Source organism: Vipera berus (assembly GCF_964194415.1).
Source record: "Vipera berus genome assembly, chromosome: 2".
In the NCBI taxonomy this organism is placed as follows: domain Eukaryota; kingdom Metazoa; phylum Chordata; class Lepidosauria; order Squamata; family Viperidae; genus Vipera; species Vipera berus.
This window is the reverse complement of record NC_138203.1, coordinates 116,395,571-116,405,518: the sequence shown is the minus strand read 5'-3', so window position 1 is coordinate 116,405,518 and position 9,948 is coordinate 116,395,571.

The following is a 9,948-nucleotide window of genomic DNA, read 5'->3' as shown; positions in this document are numbered from 1 at the left end:
CAGCTCTTTATCCTGTGGATATTCCCAGATATTCTCTTTCACATCTATTTCTTTGGGAAATAATCCATCCATAGAAGACATCACTGTTGCTATTGTAACTTGTAGTTGTATTTGAACATTTACCTTGTACTGCAAAAGAGTTTTGCACTATTTGCTTACTGGGGGAAAAGTAATCTAGAATCCTTATGAAATGCAGCTCTTGTCATTTGAAGAAAAAAAATCTTCCCTTTGATTAAGTGGACAGAAAGGAGGAGGACTTTGTTAGGACCAATAAGCCTTCTCCCTATCCATATTGACTGGTAATTCTTGGTCGGATCTTAAGGACTGTTAAGAAAAGTACCATCACTTGCACAGAGTGAAAAGCAATAGTACTTGATCCAAAAATTGGGAGAAATGTAGTATAAGTATTTGCCACATTCCCCTTCCCCACAGCATTTTGATATAGATGCACACCCTTCTTACAATAGGTAAGATTTAAAATCAATAGGACAATACAAATAAAGACAATTATAGGAACAATGGCAGAGGAATATTCTGACCATTGTAGTCAAGAAGATGAATTATTACCAACAGTTAAGGGCTAGATACAATGATTCACAGGATTCAGATACAGCACTTAACAAAGCCTGGAGTATAAAAGGGAAGGATTAGAAAAGACAACTTGTATGTTTGTGATCAGAAAAAAAGGACTCCGTGGAGCTCCATTTGAGTGAATTAACCTGAATGACAGAAGAAATATCCACCAAAGTTGAAGATGCACTGGTATGTGGAAGTGGAAAAGCAAGAAATCCAAGGAAGAAAAGAAAGTGGTAGGCTTGTACTTTTCTAAACCCAAGATGGCCATGAATAAAACAAGGCTTTCTTTTCCTTTCTACAGTAGTATAATTTTCATAACAAGACATAAGAACCTAACTAGCTGCTCCCAGCTTGCCATTGACAACTCACTGCAGGAAAACAACATGGTTAACTCGCCATGGGGACAACTCTCCAGGGCAGCTGGCTGGGCGAGTGAATGGGTGGCCAGAGCTCACAAAGTGCAGTGAGAGCATGGACTGCGCAGGCAGCTGGAGGGTGAGCTGGGTGGGTGGGCAGAGTGCACGGCTAGATGATGGACTGGGCAGAGCTGAACAAGCGGATGAGCAGTTAGCATGCGGAGTGCAGCGAGAGGATGGACCGTGGCAGCAGCAGCAGCAGCAGCAACTGCCATCACCACTCCCAGCCAGCCGGTGCTTCGCACAAGTTGACACAGACTGCAGCAGGTTAGTGCCCCTCTCCCTGCCCGGCACATCTGATGTGACCATGGTGATGCCCGTGCCACTCATACAACTCACTGCCCATCCCACCATCCATGTACTGACTTTTTTTTTCTTTTATGGTGTTTCTTTATTCCAGGCTTAATTAAATGGTGGTCGCTTTTTTTTTTAATCCCATTTATATCCCGCCCTTCTCCGAAGACTCAGGGCGGCTTACAATCTTAAGAAGCACAAATCAATGTGCTTAGCAATAGCCTTCATTCTATGTATATGCCTGCTTATTAGGGCTTTCGCCCCCCCCCCCAAGCGGCTTTATGTCATTTAGTTGACTAAACCTCTAAACTAGTCTTCCCCATATCTCACACCCTCAAAAACTGTTGGGAGAAAATGTTCACTCATTTCTTGCCACCCCAAAGAACAAGCTAGCGAAAGCCTCTTTTCCTTGATTCAGAACTCATTGAATCATAGGGCAGGAAGGGACCTTGGAGATCTAGTCCAACTCACCCAAAGCAGGAGAACTTATTGCATCCCTGACAAAAGATGGTCCAATTTTTTTGATAGGTTTTATTTTTAAAAAATTACAATCTTTAGAGCCTAGTAAACAACATGTTGTCTGGGTTCACATATTTAACATTAACTTCTTAAATATAAATCTATTCAATACTGCACAATCCTGAATTTTTTCCTTGATCTCCTTTTCCCCCATATTTTCCCCTTTTCCCCTCATTAAACAATTACAATTCTTAGTACTATTGATGTATACAAAATTAGATATAGACATCTTCAAGATATTTTACTAATATTATAGAAATAAAAATATTAATTCATGACAATATCCTGTTTTTCGTGCTCTTATTAAAGTTTGATCTCCCATCAATATTTAAGAAATCTTTGTCAATATTAATTACATTTATATAGCTAAAACATTTATTCCTACCAATCCTCTTATTTTCAAATTTCCCATATCAAAAGAAGAAACACTATTTTAATTCTAAATCATATCTTCCATTATAAAAATCTAGTCATATCTAAAGGTCATCCCTTCTTTTAATCATATTCAAACAGGTATATTAGACAGATAGTGCCCCCTTTGATAAACCAAATCCTCTGTTTTGTAAGTCTAACTCTCACTTTCTTTCTATTTTTGTGAAAGCTGCTTGGCAGGAGAAAGACAATTTAGGTAGAGTATTTTGGGGAGGAATTCTGCCCATCCACATTCCCTAGACCAGGGGTGTCAAACTGCCAGCCCATGGGCCAGACGCATCATCCAGAAGCTGCGCCCACCCCACTGCTAGCAATGGCAAAACACTCCCGAAACGTTGCACGACATCACGTGATATCGCGAGTTTGACATGTCTGTCCTAGACAATTCCCCTGCCCGCTCCATGTTCCATTTTCTGGAATCTTCTTCCTTGTCATCAGGTGTATTTTGGAGAAAGGAGCATAGGGTCTTTTGTATTTTCATAGGTAGGACTTGCAATCCATATTTCCCTTCTCCTATCTCCTCCATCTCTAGGTCCATTTCTTCTGCTTCACCCTCTGATTTCTGGTTTATTTGTTCAGACTTTGTAGTCGTTGTCTGGGAGCTTTCCAGCTGTAGCTTCAATTTGGAGATTTGATCCTTTATATCAGCTAGGTTAGTTTTAGTCTCATTATGGTTTCTTTTTATTTCCTCTTTGTGTGCAAGAATGTTTTGATGAATTTGCTGTAGCATAGAGAGTATTTTCTTCTGAAAGTTTTATTTTCTTGAGGCATCATTCCTAGAAATCCTCTAGTATCTCCAGTCTCAGTAAGAGTGGAACAAAATTTCCTCTAGTTTTCTGGTCTTTATATATAGTCTTTATAATCCAGTCCTAATATCACTATTTTATAGTAATCCTTTGTCTCAACTATCCTGAAAATTATCAGTCAGGCAAGGTTGTAATCCACAATGTTTCCAGTGTTCAAAATGTTCAACCTTCCTTCAGCCAGACATATTCAAAAGTCAAATTTTTCTTTCTCTCCCACTAGCTCTTAAGATTAAAAGTCCAATCTCAGTAGGTATTTATAGTCCATGAAGGTCAGGATGATAAATATGCCAAAATGCAGCCGAGTGAGTTGTGATGGGAGTCTCCCGATACTCCCATGTAACACCTCTTCTCCGTGAGCTGCATTGGCTTCCAGTTGCCCCCTGGGTGAAATTCAAGGTGCTGGTGATGACCTATAAAGTCCTAAATGGCATGGGCCTGGATTATCTGAGGGAGTACCTGCTGCCAGCGTCAATTTCCCATCGTCCTGTGCGCTCCCACAGGGAGGGCCTCCTCAGGGTACCGCTGGTCAAGGATTGCCGGCGGGCGATCCCCAGGGGGAGGGCATTCTCTGTGGGCGCGCCTGCCCTATGGAATCAATTGCCAACGGAACTCCGGACTGCCCCCGACCTTCGTTCATTTTGCCAGGACCTAAAAACCTGGCTCTTTGAGCTATCTGGCCTGGACTGAGGGGTTTTAATGATTTTAAATTGTGATTTTAATTTTTGGGGCTAGACTTAATTTAATTTTATATTGTATTGTTTTTAAATTTTGCCTTGTAAACTGCCCTGAGTCCTTCGGGAGTAGGGCGGTATATAAACCGAATAAATAAATAAATAATAAGTAAATAAAATATTTTTCTTTATTGCCAGCTGTTCTCCCTTAAACTGAAAGTCACCAAGCAGCCAAGGAGCTAGTTATAGTGCTGTACTCAAATCCACCACTAGATGTCATTCAAAGTCTATTTTCCACTCTTAAAACAGGGTTGATTTCTTATATTTCACCTCAGTATTTTTTTTTCCAAAGAGAAAATCTTAAAAATTATCTCACTTCTCAGATTTATCAAAACTGTAGCTTTGTATTACTTTCACTTCAGTATTGTGTATTTCTGTCCCCCATAAAAAAATTTTAAATGCCACTTTCATTCACATCTGGAGGTTTTAAGCTTCTTGGGAGCCTTTCCCAGGAAATTCAGTTGTAAAATAGTAAAGAAAGGATCAATATTCTCACCGAGTCCAAACATGTTGTTTACAATGTGCTAATAAAAGCTTCTGTTCTTTGGTTGTCAGCAGCTAATGGCCAGCCGCAGAGATATGGCCAGTCTTTCCCCTGCCGGTTTAGAGGGCTTTCCTTGGATCACAGAGAGACCGCTGTCTCTCAGTGATCGACAAGGCACCCCTCCTTCTTCATCGGCTCTTCGGGGCAACTTTAGGCCCTTTTCAGGGGCACCAGCAGGGCGAAATCAGGCGTAGAAGGCAGAGCTCTGCCTTCCTGCATCCCGTTTTGCTGCGATGCAAAACCAGAAGTCTCCATGGCCTCTTCTATATGTAGCCCAGAGAGGAGGCAGCATTGGGCACTGGCATCACCATAGTCACATCAGATATGCCGGGCAGAAAGAAGGGTGCTCTGAGCATAGTCCTGCTGTGGCCCACAACAGTTTGCGCCGAGCACTGGTTGGCCGGCCTGGGTGGCAGCTGCTGTTGCTACTGTTGCTGGTGTACTCCATCATCTTGCCACACCCCGCACACTCTGCCCACCTGCTTGGCCAGCTCCTGTGGTGAATTGTCCCCAAGGTGAGTTAAATGTGTCAAGTTTCCTGGGGTAAGTTAGTGGCAGTGAGCTTGCAACAGCTAGTTGGTCGTGGCTAGTTGGACATGGTGAATTGTCCCATTTCGGTCTTAAGATCCTCCACATGTCAAGCAAAAGAAAGACAGCTGATATGTCAATGCTAACAGGAAATATCTCTTGTTGCTGCCAACTCATTTAAATGTCGAATTTCTTTAAGTTCTATTCATGTAACAGAATTAAGCCAGTGATTTCAATTCTGACAGTAATTTAGATCCAAACAACCCAAGTTAAAACTAATGCCCTCGTAGTTTTTATGGTTTGCACAACATGCAATTCAGAACAACCATGTCGATATGGAAGAATAAAGAGATGACCCACTAGACCAGACATGTCAAACACAAGGCCCGGGGGCCAGATTCGGCCCGCGAAGTGGTTTCATGTGGCCCACGAAGCCATCCTGGAAACAGTGAGGGAACGGCCCCCACTGCCTTGGTCCTGGCCCAGAGACCCTCCTTCTGCCAGAGACTCTCAGATCTGTCCCACTCCTGCCCAGGCCCCCATAGGCACCCTTGATGCGAACGATGTAGAGCTGCCCACGCCCAGCCAGTAGGCCATATGCACTCTAGCCATGCCCACCCTGGCCATACCCACCTGGCCCCCCAAAGTCAACCGCAATGCTGATGTGGCCCTCAATGAAATTGAGTTTGACACCCCTGCACTAGACCATGGGTCGGCAACCTGCGGCTCCGGAGCCGTATGCGCCGTCTCCTGCGGCTCCCAGCCGCCCGGTGCGCGCGCACCTCTTCGAACGGGCAGTGGTGCGTGCGCACCTCTCCAAATGGAGCGTGGCACCGCCCGTTTGGAGAGGTGCACGCGCACCTCTCCGAATGGGGAGAGGTGCGCGCGCACCTCCGCCCGAACAGGCAGTGGCGCCGCTCATTGGGAAAGCTGCCGCGGCCCGTTTGCACAGGTGCCGCCTTCACAGGAAGGCGGCAGCCTGCAAACGGGCCGCGGCAGCTTTCCCAACAAGCGGCGCCGCTGCTTGTTCTGAGAGGTGCACGTGCACCTCTCCGAACGAGCGGAGGTGCGCGCGCACCTCTGTGCGAACGGGCGGTGGCGCCGCTCTTTGGGAAAGCTGCCGTGGCACGTTTGCAGGCTGCCGAAGGCGGCAGCTCTGCAAACGGGCCGTCGCTGTCGCACAAACGGTTCCATCATACATTAAAAAATGGCAACCGCGCGCGTCCGCGCAAGAAAAATGTTTTGCGTATGCGCAAAACATTTTTTGCGCATGCGCGTGCATGGACGCACGCACGCAGCTCCCACTTTTTTTGTGTGTGATGGAACCAGTTCCCAGTGGCTCTTTTCCTTTTTCAGGTTGCCGACCCCTGCACTAGACCTACAAGTCCTCTCAAAAAAATGGCGACCTGATGATTTTGCCAGTATCAATTAATATACATGTTACAAGGAGATTGGTTCGATGTCCCCAAAACAAGGACATGGAAGATGATTTGGCAAAGGAAAAAAGCTAAAATAAGACTCAAGAAGAATGGAGTTTCAACCATCTTATTGAAATCTGAAACAGAATGTACTTAAATAGATAAGATGTGTATGTTGAACACAAGACATTGTTATGAACTGAGATAAAGGGGAAAAAATTGGTCATTAAAATTTAGCAGTATACTGTAAATACTAATAGCTAATTTGAATATAGATTTGTGCATAAAAGTCATGTAAAGGTGAATAATGTAGATAAACCAATAACCCAGTTAAAATTGTCATGTGAATTAGAGCCTTTCTAGCTCTATAATTCAATCATCTTGTACTTCTAATTTGTTTAAAAATAGTTTCCACTAACATATTTTATTTCTGAATGTGATCCTGAGTATATAGAGTCCATATTATTGCTGTTTGTTGGAACTTTTTTATTATATTTTATTAATTTTTTAGAATAACATTCTTTAGTGCTTAGTAAACAGTGTGTTGTCTGAGTTCATATCTTTAAAAAACAATAATTTCTATAATTCCATAATCAATGTTAATTAGTGATATATTTCTGTGATCTTCTCTTCATCCAATGGTATTCTTCTTTTATCAACATTTAGCAAATATAATTCTTAAAATTCAATTCATATAGTTAAATATAAACCTTTTTCTTGTATTTATACAAATAACAGTAACATCAGCACATAGCATCTTTTTAACAGTTTATATTTCAGTTGTGTTTATAGTAATCATCTTATTAAATCAGTATATGTCCGGTTTTCAAAATTCTTATTTAAACTTAATTTCCCCTCTGTATTCAAACCATTCTTATCAGTCATAGTTTTCTCAAAGTTAGTAACCTTTAAACATCCAAACTTTTCATTCATATACCCAATATTTTCACATTTCACAATAAAAATTACTATACTACTTGTATGTCTTATTTCTCTTACTATGAGACCCCTTTATATCCATAATGTATCTATTCTTTTAACCATATTCAAACAAGCGTTTAATCATATAGTACTCCCTCAGATAGATTGCATCAAATATCTCAAATCTGATTCTAGCCTTCTTCTTTTGCCAAGTAGTTTTCCAAATTAAAGTATTCAACTTGCCCAGGGTTTATTCCTGTATTTTTGTAACTTCTGTAGGGAATAGAAAAAACAAGTTAGGTAAGACGTATTTTTTGTCTCCCAAACTTTAATGATTTCCTGGTTGCTCTATAGTCCATTTATTAGATTTTCTTTTCAATCTTTAAGCTGATTTTGAGGTCCTGAAATATAGAATATCTTTTCCATTTCCACTGTTATGGTAAAACTTTCCAAGTTTTCTTTTGTTTGTATTAGTTTGTAGTTCACTTCATCTGTAGCTTCCCTTTTTGGGTTGCTGACCTTTGACTTATATTCTGTTATCTGGTCTGTTCATTCTTTTTCATCATTTTCTGAGAATTTTTTATTTGTAGGTTTAAGTTGGAAATTTGCTCGTTTATGCCAGCAAAATTGTTTTTAATCTCATCATGATTTGAAATTATTGTCATTTGAATCTGTCGCAGCATTGCATACACTTCCTCCTGGGAAATATTTGCCTTGTCTTGAATTATTGCTCCTGCAGATTTCTGATGTTCCAGGCTGGGGCCTTCAAAAGAGGATATTAGATGTAGTTTCCTACCACTTTTTAATAGGTGTGCAGAATCCATTTTATCTCCCTCTTCCAGATGTTCTTTCACCGGTACCACAGTCTCTGTGTTTTGCCTTTTAAACCAGCCAATCTTAATGCCCAAACAAACAAATTTTATATAGTTCTTATCTTTTTATATATGGTTTTTTATAATCCAATGTGTTTCCAAATTATCAAAGCACCACTGAATGCAGTATTTTATAATGTTTCTTCTGTTCAGGGGTCTTACAATTTATCTTCCAGCCAAGGTTGCAGTCCAAAATGCTTGACTATACAGTAAAATTCCCCCCTAGATTAGCCAATAGTTAAAGTTTTTCTTTTTCTGCAGACACAGAAAAGATCAGAGCTCAGTAAATATTTATAATCCCAGGTCAGCAGTTTTTGAAGCAAGTATAGTTCTCAATTTGCAATATATAGCCCAGTATATTTACTTTTTTTGTTGTAAGTTGTTTCCTATTTGGCTGAAAGTTATTAAAGTTCAAGAGAACAGATTATTCTTTGTTTCTGAGCGTCTTGCAAATTTCTAAGTCAGTGTTGCTGTTGTTCTATAATTCTCCGCTAGATGTCAGTAGTTATTTTCCAACTTTTCAAACAAAGAATTGTTTTTTTATAATTTCATCTAAAATTTTAGATGTAAAATCTTAATGATTATTAATTTTTAGATTTGTCCAGACTATAACATTATTATTTCATTTCAATATATTCCCCCATGAAGTTGATTCGCCGCTTCCATCTATGGAAGGGTGGGGGTACAATCTCCTCCCTTCTCACTTTCGGAGGATTTCTTGCTTTAGGGATTTTTTTTCCAAGGAATCAATTACAAAATAAAAGAGAGAAGATCAATGTTCTCACCCTATTCCAAGCACGCTGTTCACCATTGTTCTGATTCGTGCTCTTGGACTTCGGCTGCTGGTAGCTTGGTCTAGAGCAGACATGTCAAACACAAGGCCCGGGGGCCGGATGCGACCCGTGAAGTGGTTTCATGTGGCCTGCAAAGCCATCCTGGAAACAGTAAGGGAACGGCCCCCGCTGTCTTGGCCCTGGCCCAGGCTGGCCAGGAGCCAATGTACAATTTCATGGTGGTCATCTATGCTGAAATACATTCAGTCTTAGCTCCACAAGGCCATCTGGAAACAGCGAGGGACCGGCCCGTGCCGTGTCGGCACTGCCCCTCGGTGCATGCTGGGAAGGTATCACCCTTTGTGAGGAATGAAGAAATGCACCAACGCCTGGAAATGGACAGCACATGGCCCTGCCTACTTTGGGCAGGCTAGGGGTTGGGGAGCATTTTGCTTCTTTTCAGATTCATGCCACCCGGCTCAGCCTCTCGGCACTGTGAATAGAGCACCCCACTACCTGCCAAAACCAGGCAGACTAGGGGCTGAGCAGCATTGCGCAGGTAACATCGACTCTCACGCTGCTCATGGCATCCCCTCCCATAGAGCCCACCAAGCTGGATATGTGAAACAGGCGAGGGCCATGTGCTGGCCATTTCCAGGCAATGGTGCATTTCTTCATTCCTCACAAAGGATGACACTTCCCCAGCTGTGTTTCTTGCCTGTTTTTCTCCCTCCCTCATCTCAAATATTTTCCCACCACTCTGTTCTTTGGAAGGAAGGAGAGGGAAGGTCTGAGGGAAGTCCTACCTTAGTCCTGCCCTGCTGCCCTTTCACCATCCCCTTGCCCCCTCCTCCTGGCCTATCATGGGGTGTCTCCCATCCTATTGCTAAGAAAGCTTTGGATACAAAGCCAGGTCTCCTCACATGGAGAGGGAATGGGCCTCCCTCTTGATTTTGCCCTCGTACCCGTCATGAGCAACCTGGCTAAGGAGAGCAAGCACAGCAGCAGCAGCCTTGAGGAGGAGGTAAATGCAGCTGGGCACCCCCTTGGGGAAGTGGGGCTGGGCTTAGTGCCGTGGGTGCTTGAGGGCTGGGCTAGGCACTTGACCTCTGCGCCAC